The sequence below is a fragment of the Oncorhynchus tshawytscha genome, linkage group LG03 (genome assembly GCF_018296145.1).
Source record: "Oncorhynchus tshawytscha isolate Ot180627B linkage group LG03, Otsh_v2.0, whole genome shotgun sequence".
NCBI classification, from domain to species: domain Eukaryota; kingdom Metazoa; phylum Chordata; class Actinopteri; order Salmoniformes; family Salmonidae; genus Oncorhynchus; species Oncorhynchus tshawytscha.
In genome coordinates this window covers 32,384,414-32,397,648 of record NC_056431.1, presented here as the reverse complement: position 1 = coordinate 32,397,648, position 13,235 = coordinate 32,384,414, and positions in this window count along the sequence as shown.

Below are 13,235 nucleotides of genomic sequence, written 5' to 3'. Positions count from 1 at the left end.
TTCTCCTAAACAAATAATCTTTCAGGAAAAACTGAGAATTTGCTATCTAACTGAGAGTCTCCTCATTGAAAACATCCAAAGTTCTTCAAAGGTAAATGATTTATTTGAATGCTTTTCTGGTTTTTGTGAAAATGTTGCCTGCTGATGCTAATGCTAAATGCTACGCTAGCTACGCTAGCTGTTACCCAAATGCTTGTTTTGCTATGGTTGAGAAGCATATTTTGAAAATCTGCTGAGATGACAGTGTTGTTAACAAAAGGCTAAGCTTGAGAGCTAGCATATTAATTTCATTTCATTTGCGATTTTCATGAATAGTTAACGTTGTGTTATGCTAATGAGCTGCGGGGATAATTACACTCCTGGATACAGGTTTTTTTCGTAGCTAAACGTGATGAACAAAACAGAGCGATTTGTCCTAAACAAATAATCTTTTTGGAAAAACTGAACATTTGCTATCTAACTGAGAGTCTCCTCATTGAAAACATCCGAAGTTCTTCAAAGGTAAATGATTTATTTGAATGCTTTTCTGGTTTTTGTGAAAATGTTGCCTGCTGATGCTAACGCTAAATGCTACGCTAGCTACGCTAGCTGTTACACAAATGCTTGTTTTGCTATGGTTGAGAAGCATATTTTGAAAATCTGAGATGACAGTGTTGTTAACAAAAGGCTAAGCTTGAGAGCTAGCATATTAATTTCATTTCATTTACGATTTTCATGAATAGTTAACGTTGCGTTATGGTAATGAGCTTGAGGCTGTATTCACAATCCCGGATCCGGGATGGCTAGAATCAAGAGGTTATTAAGAAGGAAAGAAATTCCACAAATGTATTTTGGACACCTGTTAATTGAAATGCATTCCAGTTGACTATCTCATGAAGCTGGTTGAAAGAATGCCAAGAGTGTGCAAAGCTGTCATCAAGGTAAAGGGTGGCTAATTTGAAGAATCTCAAACATAAAATATATTTGGATATACGTGTTTAACACGTTTTTGGTTACTACATGATTCCTGTGGCATTCTGCATTAGCATCAAATAGCCCCAGCGATATGCAACTTTTCAGGGAAGTCAGGAACCAATATACTCAGTCAGTTAGGAAAGCTAAGGCTAGCTTTTTCAAACAGAAATGTGCTTCCTGTAGCACTAATTCCTACCAGCTGCCCATTGTACTGAGGATAGGAAACACGGTCACCACCAATAAATCTACAATAATCGATCATTTCAATAAGTATTTTTCTACGGCTGGCCATGCTTTCCACCTGTCTACCCCTCCCCCAGCTTCTCCTTCACCCAAATCCAGACAGCTGATGTTCTGAAAGAGCTGCAAAATCTGGATCCCTACAAATTAGCTAGGCTAGACAATCTGGACCATCTCTTTCTAAAAATTGTCCACCGAAATTGTTGCAACTCCTATTGCTAGCCTATTCAACCTCTCTTTCGTTTCGTCTGAAATCCCCAAAGATTGGAAAACTGCCGCGGTCATCGCCCTCTTCAAAGGGGGAGACACTCTAGACCCAAACTGTTATAAACCTATATCAATCCTGCCCTGCCTTTCTAAAATCTTCGAAAGCCAAGTTAACAAACTGACCATTTTGAATCCCACCGTACCTTCTCCACTATGCAATCTGGTTTCCGAGCTGGTCATTGGTGCACCTCAGCCATGCTCAAGGTCCTAAACGATATCATAACTGCCATCGATAAAAGACAGTACTGTGCAGCTGTCTTCATTGACCTGGCCAAGACTTTCGACTCTGTCAATCACCACATTCTTATCGGCAGACTCAACAGCCTTGGCTTCTCTAATGACTGACTTGCCTGGTTCACTATCTACTTCTCAGATAGAGTTCAGTGTGTCAAATCGGAGGGTCTGTTGTCTGGACCTCTGGCAGTCTCTATGAGGGTGACACAGGGTTCAATTCTCGGGCGACTCTTTTCTCTGTATATATCAATGATGTCGCTCTTGGTGTTGGTGATTCTCAGATCCACCTCTACGCAGATGACACCATTCTGTATACATCTGGCCCTTCTTTGGACACTGTGCTAACAAACCTCCAAACAAGCTTCAACGCCATACAACACTCCTTCCGTGGCCTCCAACTGCTTTTAAATGCTAGTAAAACTATGTGCATGCTCTTCAACTGATTGCTGCACACACCCTCCTGCCTGACTAACATCACTACTCTGGACGGTTCTGACCTAGAATATGTGGACAACTACAAATACCTAGGTGCCAAACATACCCTCACAAAACTGACTATCCTACCATTCTTGACTTTGGCAATGTCATTTACAAAATAGCCCCAACACTCTACTCAGCAAACTGGATGTAGTCACTCACAGTGCCATTCATTTTGTCACCAAAGCCCCATATACTACCCACCACTGTGACCTGTATGCTCTCGTTGGCTGGCCATCACTACATATCCGTCGCCAAACCCACTGGCTCCAGGTCATCTATAAGTCTTTGCTAGGTAAAGCTCACTGGTCACCATAGCAACAACCACCCGTAGCACGCGATCCAGCAGGTATATTGCACTGGTCATCCCCCAACACTTCCTTTGGCCGCCTTTCCTTCCAGTTCGCTGCTGCCAAATGACTGGAACGAATTGCAAAAATCACTGAAGCTTGAGTCGTATAGCTTCCTCGCTAACGTTAAGCATCAGCTGTCAGAGCAGCTTACAGATCACTGTACCTATACACAGCCAATCTGTAAATAGCACACCCAACTACCTCATCCCCATGTTATTGCTTACCCTCTTGCTCTTTATCTGTGCAAGTATCTCTACTTGCACATCCTCATCTGCACATCTATCACTCCTGTATTAATGCTAAACTTTAATTATTTCGCCTCTGGCTTATATATTGCCGACCTCCCTACTCTTGTACATTTGCACACACTGTGCATAGATTTTTCTATTGTGTTATTGACTGTACGTTTGTTTATGTGTAACTCTGTGTTGTTGTTTTTGTCGCACTGCTTTGCTTTATCTTGGCCAGGTCACCGTTGTCAATGAGAACTTGTTCTCAACTGGCCTACCTGGTTAAATAAAGGTGAAATAAAAATGTAAATAAATAAATATGCGTAATTCCATAGTTTTGATGTCTTCACTATTATTCTACAATGTTGAAAATGGCAAATATATTGAAAAGCCCTTGAATGAGTAGGTGTGCCCAAACTTTTGACTGTTACTGTACATCACAGAATACTGAAATATAACAAAACTGATTTACTTAGAAACACCAGACTTTTCTCAGTTTAAGAAAAATTATCTTTATTAATAATGAAATTATGAAAAATATTAATATCATTCCAACCCATGAGGCCAAAGAGGGTCATTGACTGCAGGAAAAGGCTAATTCCTGCAGACCCAAAAACTTTTCAGCCGCACCTACAACTCTGTCCAATTTCTTAGACTTTTTGTTTATTTGGTTAGGACAATTAATCACCTGCGCAATAAACTCCACAAAATCCACTTTTGTTTCAATCAATGTAACAGTATCCCTGAACTATTGACTGCTTTTCTGAACCTGTTGAGGGTCATCCACTGTTTTGCTTCCTCAGCTCCACATCACGGATCCTTGCAACTTCAAGCTCCTTTACTCTAGCAGGGCACTCCAGGAATTCGGCAAAGGGATTTCCACCACAATTTCTACGCCATACAGTACGTCACCAGATTCTTCAACTACATGTTGATTCCGTTGAGACACTTGAGACATGGCCATACTTTTTGGCACTTTAACATGACAATTTCGGCACTTTCACGTGATAATGCAAGAGAAGCCAGTGTTTGGAGGATATATTGGCATGGTTTGCCGGCCCTTGACTTTGTCTCAGGGCTAACAATACCCGTGGAAATATATCCTCCAAACACTGGCTTCTCTTGCATTATCGCTTAAAGAACACATATTCCCTTGGTGATTATTCCTTACAGATTCCATTGCATGAACCACATCAGTTAGCATCATTTGAATGAACATTCCACATTACCTAGGCAATCCAGCATCAGTTTATAGAACATTCCAAAACACCATGGAAATGATTGCATCAAAATACCAGGCAGCCATTGGGAGTGTACCTATGACTCATGAGTTGGCCAGTTAATTGCCATGGTTAGAGCTTCCAAGCGTGTTCTATTCATTCTTATTTCTATGGCAAAACCACTTCTGGTCTTCTTCTTCTATGGTATTATGGCAGCAACAAACAGACAGGTGACTGCTGCCACCTACTCTACTGGAGTGTGGTAGTCAATCAGAGTTTCCATACTAAATGGATAAAGAAACAAACATTAAGAACCACTAAACCGTCCTTTCTAATCGTGTACTACTAAGACAATTAAAAAAGAACCCTACTAACTTCTAACAAACCAACCAACAATCCAACCCCCGTCCATATTCCATAAAACTACACATCAATCGTTCTCTGTCTTCCACATACTGCTACTTACAACAATACATCAACACATGCTTCACTGTTTCATCAATAATGCACTCCGTACACAAACCATTCACATGCTTGCCAACCAGATGTAATGATTAGTTCAATGTACAATGTCACCACCTCTTCCCTCCTAATCCAACTTTTGAATCTTGGTCCACCAACCTATCTTTGGAGGGCATATAAATGCCGGCCCTTACATACTGACCAGATGTTTGCATGCGCCATCCCTCGCATGTAGATTTTATCCAACCACACCAGACGTGATAAGGACACGCAGGCTCAAATATCAAAACATACTCTGAACCAACTATATTAAGGGACAGGTCGAAAAGCATTAAACATGTATAATTTGTCCTGGGATATAAACATTGGGTTGTTGTTTTAACTGAAATGCACAAGGTCCTCTTCTCCGACAACTAATCCACAGATAAAAGGGTAAACTATTTCTAGTAAATCGTTTCTAGTAATCTTTCCTCCTTCAGGCTTCTTCTTCTTTGGACTTTTATATGGTGGTTGGCAACCAACGTTAAGGTGCATTACCGCTACCAACTGGACTGGAGTGTGGACCTCAGTTCATCTTTCAATCACCAACATGGGTATATGCTCCTAAAAACCAATGAGGAGATGGCACGTGGGTGTATGGTCCTAAAAAACCAAGGAGATGGGAGAGGCGGCACTTGCAGAGCATCAAGTGTCACGAATAGAATCAAGTTCTATTTTAGCACCTGGCCACGCAGACGCTTGTTGATGTCGGAAGCACTGTGGGTGCAATGATTGAATAACATGGATGTGTAAATGTAGTTTGCAATGCGAGCGGTGTGGTCAGCATGTTAGGCTCGCTATCCTACCTCTTCTGCCACATAATGGCTTGAATTTTACATTTAGCCTCACCTACCTCTCCCGGTCATACTGTCTGAACTAACTTGACAGTGTATCAGTGTTCCCCAACTGGCAGCTTGCGGCTGGTGTATTTTTGTTGTTGTTGTATTCATTGTATTTGGTTGCATTTTAAATTTGTGTGACTGTCTAAGTCTATCAGTGTATCAGTGTTTTCTTACTTGTCATGTTTTGTGTTTTTTTGTGGACCTTGGGAAGAGTAGCTGCTGCTTCTGCAAAAGCTAATGGGGATCCAAATAAACAAATAAACAGATAAAAGGCTGTGTATGGCCCGACGCAATATTCAGAACATCTGTAAGACTTTTTTACAGTTGGTGTCTATAGCAGTAGCTTAAACTGTTAAAGAGCTGTACCATTTTGAAAACCAACCACTTTAGGCTGCCATTGACAGCCATGTTGTTTTATGCAATTTCAAATAGTTGTAATGCATAGTAATAATGTTTGGTGGTAGGACTTGTGCATCAATCTACACAAAAGTACCCCATGAAAGTTTTGCAAACGTATTAAAAATAAAAACAGAGATAAATTATTTACTTAAGTATTCAGACCTTTCACTATGAGACCCAAAATTGAGCTCAGGTGCATCCTGTTTCCATTGCTCATCATTGAGATGTTTGTACAATTTTATTGGAGTCCACCTGTGGTAAAATAAATTGATTGGACATGATTTGGAAAGGAACACACCTGTGTATATATAAGGTTCCACAGTTGAAAGTGCATGTCAGAGCAAAAACCAAGCCATGAGGTCGAAGGAACTGTCCATAGAGCTCAGAGACAGGATTATGTCAAGGCACAGATCTGAGGAGGGGTACCAAAACATTTCTGCAGCATTGAAGGTCCCCAAGAACACAGTGGCCTCCATCATTCTTTAATGGAAGACATTGGGAACAACCAAGACTTTTCCTATAGCTGGCCGCCCGGCCAACTGAGCAATCGGGGGAGATTGGCCTTGGTCAGAGAGGTGACCAAGAACCCGGTGGTCACTCTGACAGAGCTCCAGAGTTATTCTGTGGAGATGGGAGAACCTTTCAGAAGGACAAGCACCTCTGCAGTACTCCACCAATCAGGCCTTAATGATAGAGTGGCCATAAGAAAGCCTCTCCTCAGTAAAAGGCACACGACAACCTGCTTGGAGATTGCCAAAAAGCACCTAAAGGACTCTCAGACCATGAGAAACAAGATTCTCTGATCTGATGAAACAAGAATGAACTCCTTTGCCTGAATGCCAAGCCTCACTTCTGGAGGAAACCTGGCACCATCCCTATGGTGAAGCATGGTGGTGGCAGCATCATGCTGTGGGGATGTTTTTCAGCAGCAGGGACTGGGAGACTGGTCAGGATCGGGGGAAAGATGAATGGAGCAAAGTACAGAGAGATCTTTAATGAAAACCTTCTCCAGAGCGCTCAGGACCTCAGACTGGGGTGATGGTTCACTTTCTAATAGGACAACAACCCTAAGGGCACAGCCAAGACTACGCAGGAATGTCCTTGAGTGGCCCAGCCAGAGATCGAACATTTCTGGAAAGACCTGAAAACAACTGTGAAGTGACTCTCCCTATCCAACCTGACCGAGATTGAAAGGATTTGCAGAGAAGAATGGGAGAAACTCACCACATACAGGTGTGCCAAGCTTGTAGTGTCAAACCCAAGAAGACTTCAGGCGGTAATCGCTGCCAAAGGAGATTCAACAAAGTACTGAGTAAATAGTCTGAAAAGTTTTAGCTGTTTTTAATAAATATGCAAACATCTCTTTTTCTTTGTCATTATGGGGTATTGTGTGTAGATTGCTGAGGGGGAAAAAATAATTTATTTCAAATTTAGAATAATGCTGTAACGTAACAAAATGTGGAAAAAGTCAAGCGGTGTGAATACTTTCCGAAAGCTCTATATACACTGTACATTTCAATGAAACATGGTGAAGCCCCAAAATTGCCCTCGCTAGAAGCATGTGTGTCAGACATAAGGAAGTGGATGGCTGCAAACTTTCTACTTTTAATCTCTGACAAAACAGAGATGCTTGTTCTAGGTCCTAAGAAACAAAGAGATCTTCTGTTGAATCTGACAATCAATCTTAATGGTTGTACAGTAGTCTCAAATGAAACTGTGAATGACCTCGGCGTTACTCTGGACCCTGATCTCTCTTTTGAAGAACATATCAAGACTGTTTCAAGGACAGCTTTTTTCTATCTACGTAACATTGCAAAAATCAGAAACTTTCTGTCCAAAAATGATGCATAAAAATTAATCCATGCTTTTGTCACTTCTAGGTTAGACTACTGCAATGCTCTACTTTCCGGCTACCCGGATAAAGCACTAAATAAACTTCAGTTAGTGCTAAATACAGCTGCTAGAATCCTGACTAGAACCCAAAAAATTGATCATATTACTCCAGTGCTAGCCTTCCTACACTGGCTTCCTGTCAAGGCAAGGGCTGATTTCAAGGTTTTACTGCTAACCTACAAAGCATTACATGGGCTTGCTCCTACCTATCTCTCTGATTTGGTCCTGCCGTACATACCTACATACCTACACGCTACGGTCACAAGACACAGGCCTCCTAATTATCCCTAGAATTTCTAAGCAAACAGCTGGAGGCAGGGCTTTCTCCTATCGGGCTCCATTTTTATGGAATGGTCTGCCTACCCATGTGAGAGATGCAAACTCGGTCTCAACCTTTAAGTCTTTACTGAAGACTCATCTCTTCAGAGGGTCATATGATTGAGTGTAGTCTGGCCCAGGAGTGGGAAGGTGAACGGAAAGGCTCTGGAGCAACGAACCGCCCTTGCTGTCTCTGCCTGTCCGGTTCCCCTCTTTCAACTGGAAAGAGGGGAATGGTCTGCCTCTAACCCTATTACAGGGGCTGAGTCACTGGCTTACTAGGGCTCTTTCATACCGTCCCTAGGAGGGGTGCGTCACTTGAGTGGGTTGAGTCACTGATGTGATCTTCCTGTCTGGGTTGGCGCCCCCCCTTGTGTTGTGCCGTGGCGGAGATCTTTGTGGGCTATACTCGGCCTTGTCTCAGGATGGTAAGTTGGTGGTTGAAGATATCCCTCTAGTGGTGTGGGGGCTGTGCTTTGGCAAAGTGGGTGGGGTTATATCCTTCCTGTTTGGCCCTGTCCGGGGGTGTCATCGGATGGGGCCACAGTGTCTCCTGACCCCTCCTGTCTCAGCCTCCAGTATTTATGCTGCAGTAGTTTATGTGTCGGGGGGCTAGGGTCAGTTTTTTATATCTGGAGTACTTCTCCTGTCCTATCCGGTGTCCTGTATGAATTTAAGTATGCTCTCTCTAATTCTCTCTTTCTCTCTTTCTTTCTCTCTCTCGGAGGACCTGAGCGCTAGGACCATGCCTCAGGACTACCTGACATGATGACACTTTGCTGTCCCCAGTCCACCTGGCAATGCTGCTGCTCCAGTTTCAACTATTCTGCCTATGATTATTATTATTTGACCATGCTGGTCATTTATGAACATTTGAACATCTTGGCCATGTTCTGTTATAATCTCCACCCGGCACAGCCATAAGAGGACTGGCCACCCCACATAGCCTGGTTCCTCTCTAGGTTTTTCCTAGGTTTTGGCCTTTTGAGGGAGTTTTTCCTAGCCACCGTGCTTCTACACCTGCATTGCTTGCTGTTTGGGGTTTTAGGCTGGGTTTCTGTACAGCACTTTGAGATATCAGCTGATGTACGAAGGGCTATATAAATACATTTGACGTGATTAAATGCTTGTTCTTCTGTAGACAATAATGCCATTTGAAACAAATACTGTTTAGCCTCTGAATGTGGACAACATTGTCATTTTTTTCCGTAGCTCTGTCATTGAGTTTGAGAGGGGTACACTATTATTATTATTAAAATGTAACAAAATATGGAAAAGGGGAAGGGAGCTGAATACTTTCCAAATGCACTTTATATCAAAAAATTCTTTCCTGAAATGTTTTATTTGGCCTTACTGCTAAAAATGCAGTTGAAATCGAAAGTTTACATACACTTAGGTTGGAGTCATTAAAACTCGTTTTTCAATCACTTCACAAATTACTATACTACAAACTATAGTTTTGGCAAGTCGGTTAGGACATCTACTTTGTGTATGACACAAGTATTTTTTTCCAACAACTGTTTACAATTGTTTACTTCTAATTCACTGTATCACAATTCCACTGGGTCAGAAGTTGACATACACTAAGTTGACTGTGCCTTTAAAGCTTGGAAAATTCCATAAAATTATGTCATGGCTTTAGAAGCTTCTGATAGGCTAATTGACATAATTTGAGTCAATTGGAGGTGTAACTGTGGATGTATTTCAAGGCCTACCTTCAAACTCAGTGCCTCTTTGCTTGACAACATGGGAATATCAAAAGAATCAGCCAAGACCTCAGGAAAAAATTCCAGACCTCCACAAGGTTTGTTCATCCTTGGGAGCAATTTCCAAATGCCTGAAGGTACTACGTTCACGTACTTTGTTGTGAAAAGTGCAACTCATTCCCAGAAAAACAGCAAAGGACCTTGTGAAGATGCTGGAGGAAACAGGTACAAAAGTATCTATATCCACAGTAAAGCGAGTCCTATATTGACGTAACCTGAAAGGCCGCTCAGCAAGGAAGAAGCCACTGCTCCAAAACCGCCATCAAAAAGCCAGACTACGGTTTGCAACTGCACATGGGGACGAAGATCGTACTTTTTGGAGAAATGTCCTCTGGTCTGATGAAACAAAAATAGACCTGTTTGGCTATAATGACCATCGTTATGTTTGGAGGAAAAAGGGGTAGGCTTGCAAGCCGAAGAACACCATCCCAACCGTGAAGCACGGGTGTGGCAGTATCATGTTGTGGGGGTGCTTTGCTGCAGGAGGGACTGGTGCACTTCACAAAATAGATAGCATCACGAGGAGGAAAATTCTGTGGATATATTGAAGCAACATCTCAAGACATCAGTTAAAGCTTGGTCGCAGATGGGTCTTCCAAGTGAACAATGACCCCAAGAGTACTTCCAAAGTTGTGGCAAAATGGCTTAAGGACATCAAAGTCAAGGTATTGGAGTTGCCATCACAAAGCCCTGACCTCAATCCTATAGAAAATGTGTGGGCAAAACAGAAAAAGCGTGTGCTAGCAAGGAGGCCTACAAACCTGACTCAGTTACACCTCTGTCAGGAGGAACGGGCCAAAATTCATCCAACGTATTGTGGGAAGCTTGAGGAAGGCCACCCGAAATGTTTGACCCAGGTTAAACAATTTAAAGGCAATGCTACCATATACTAATTGAGTGTATGTAAACTGCTGACCCACTGGGAATGTGATAAAAGAAAAAAAAGCTGAAATAAATCCTTCTCTCTACTATTATTCTGACATTTCACATTCTTAAAATAAAGTGGTGATCCTAACTGGCCTGAGACAGGGAATTTTTATAAGGATTAAATGTCAGGATTTGTGAAAAACTTTGTTTAAATATATTTGGCTAAGGTGTTTGTGAATTTCCGACTTCAACTGTATATGGAATTGTTTTAAGAAGGTGATATCAAGGATCATTTTGCTGTTTGACCCCTTGAGATCAGGAAACATTTGAATTTTTTACATCAACACATATTTTTTCAGTACTAAACAGTCTCCATATTTACTTCCATTTACTTCCATCCATACATTTTTTCAACTGGTACTGAGGGACCTTCAGATAAGTCTTGTGAGGTCTAGAGCAAAATCAACACTTGTGAGTCTCACCTTTCCACAGAGGGGTAATTTTGTAATTTTGTAATTTTTATTAGGATCCACAGTAGCTAATGCCATAACGCTAGCTATTCTTCCTGCGGTCCAACACCAATTAACAAGACATTACAAACAACCATGATCAAGACTTCACAAACATTCAACAAGTAGACAATACAGATAATTAAAATACCTGACAGGAAACACATTTAACATTCAGTTGCTACTTTCTATTTGGTGTCCAGTCATATGTTCTATCACATTAGATGTTCTTTTATTTTTTACTTGAACGTGGATTTACTTTTTCCCTGAGAAATATGGATTGGTAAAAAGTTCCATTCAACTATAGCTCTATATAAAACTGTAGATGTAAAATGATTTGTCCTTGTCTTGAGTTGTTTTAGCTGCCCCGAATTTGCCTGTCTGATTTGGTGGTTATGCGTGTTGCAAGAATGTACTAATTGGACTGAAAAATAATGTTTGTTTTTTGAAAAATATAACATTCCTAAAGAAAATCAGAAGACTAGATAGTAATTTGTTTTTAATGTGAAGCCATGAGAGATTCTGATACATTTTAATAATATTCATTTGGTGAGAGCAATGAAGAGATAATCTGGCAGCCCTGTTTTGAGCTTTTTTCTATCTTTCTTTGCTGCCGATGACCATATAACCAGGCAGTACTCTAAGTGTGATAGGACCAGGGATTGAACCACCTATTTCAGAGTGCTAGATGTTACATTCTCTGAACATTTTCTTGTAACAGCAATTCCCTTACCCATCTTAATAACAATATTATCTATGTGTTCTGACCATGATAAAGCTGCGTCCAACATGAGTTTTTTTTTTCACATGCTCTTCATGTATTCTGTTCATCGACATATTCAATTGGGGATCATCAGCATGCATATATCTTGAACCAAATACAATACATTTAGTTTTAGAAATGTTCAACACCAATTTGTTCATGTCAACCCACTCAGACACCATTCTTAGTTCACTACTCAGTACATCTGTTAGCTCATTACATTTTGATGCTGCACTATACATTGTAGAGTCATCAGTGAACACTTTGCCTGTAAAATATTAATTAACTTCTTATTGCTGCAGGGGCAGTATTGAGTAGCTTGGATGAAAGGTGCCCAGAGGTGCCCAGAGTCAACGGCCTGCTCCTCAGTCCCAGCTGCTAATATATGCATATTACTATTAGTATAGGATAGAAAACACTCTGAAGTTTCTAAAACTGTTTGAATGATGTCTGTGAGTATAACAGAACTCATATGGCAGGCAAAAACCTGAGAAGAAATCCAAACAGGAAGTGAGAAATCTGAGGTTGGTCGGTTTTCAACCCAGGCCCTATTGAATTCACAGTGGGATATGGATGACGTTGCACTTCCTAGGGCTTCCACTAGATGTCAACCATTTTTAGAAACTTGAATGAGGCTTCTACCATGTTGTGGGGCTGAATAAGAACTGAATGAGTCAGGTTACTGGCAGAGAGCCATTTCCTGGTCACGCGCTGGTCACATGATATCGACCTGCGTTCCATGGCATTTCTAGACACAAAGGAATTCTCCGGTTGGAATGTTATTGAAGATTTGTGATAAAAACATGTGAAAGATTGATTCTATACTTTGTTTGAAATGTTTCTTTGACCTGTAATATAACTTTTTGAAGTTTTTGTCCGAAGTTATGCTGGACCTGCACAAGAGTTTGGATATTTGTACCTAAAGCCCTAACAAAAGTAGCTACTTGGACATAAATAATGGACATTATCGAAACAAATCAAGCATTTATTGTGGAACTAGGATTTCTGGGAGTGCATTCTGATGAAGATCATCAAAGGTGAGGGAATATTTATAATGTGATTTCTGGTTTCTGTTGACTCCAACATGGTGGATAATTGTATTTATTTTCTGAGCGCCGTCTCAGATTTTTGCATGGTTTGCTTTTTCCGTAAAGTTTTTTTAAAATCTGACACAGCGGTTGAAGAGGTATATCTATAATTCCATATGTATAACTTGTATTATCATCTACATTTATGATTAGTATTTCTGTTGAATCGATGTGGCTATGCAAAATCACCAGATGTTTTTGGAACTAGTGAACGTAATGCGCCGATGTAAACTCTGATTTTTTAATATAAATATTAACTTTATCAAACAAAACATACGTGTATTGTGTAACATGAAGTCCTATGAGTGTCATCT